We start from the raw sequence: 800 nt of genomic DNA on the forward strand, positions 1-800 counted from the left end.
ATCATTACATAATAAATCACAAAATACAAAACTTGATCTTCAGTGAAGCCCAGAGGTTTTCAAAGTGTGAGAGATCTAGCCTCCATGCTAGTCTCTATTCTACCAATCAATTCATTTTCTTAAACCTTTGTCCCCAGTGGGGTCAAGAGGGGTCTTTTTGTAAATGCACACACACCATTGAAGTGGACACTGGTGCAGTATAAAATACACTGCCATCTACTGGCCATCCACTGCAAGTACAAGAAATTTTTGTTAAATCCAGAATGGCAGACATGAAAAAGCMTGCTGTCCCACTCAGAAATATCCATTTCCTCCTTCTACTGTAGAAACTCTTGCAGGTAAAAAATATATTGTGACATGAAGCAAAGACTAAAACTACTGATGTAGTTTCCAAATAACAACTTTGTATTTGGAGAAATTACAAATGATTACCTGTCTACTAAAGTGGACGTCATGCATCAGTGGCAATATTTTGACAGGTATTTACTGACATCATTACTCTGACTATAGAAAAACAATATGCACCATTTACACCAAATATTTTGGCTATTAAAACAATCTTATATTTTAGTTATTAGCTTGAAGATTTAAGGAAAAAGTCAATTGTTACCATTTTATTTTCTAACAGTGGTAGGCTTTATTGTGGTTCAGAATTTTTTTTTCTTTTTCCAACGAGTAACAGTTTGTGATTTGACTAATTAGAGACTGCATTATATATTCATCTGCTTATCGGAAAATAAAAACATCTGTTTTATGTGGCTAAAACTTAGTTTGTTGTCAAGTGGAGCTAATGTACTAAC

Source organism: Poecilia reticulata, linkage group LG3 (genome assembly GCF_000633615.1).
Source record: "Poecilia reticulata strain Guanapo linkage group LG3, Guppy_female_1.0+MT, whole genome shotgun sequence".
Lineage (NCBI taxonomy): Eukaryota > Metazoa > Chordata > Actinopteri > Cyprinodontiformes > Poeciliidae > Poecilia > Poecilia reticulata.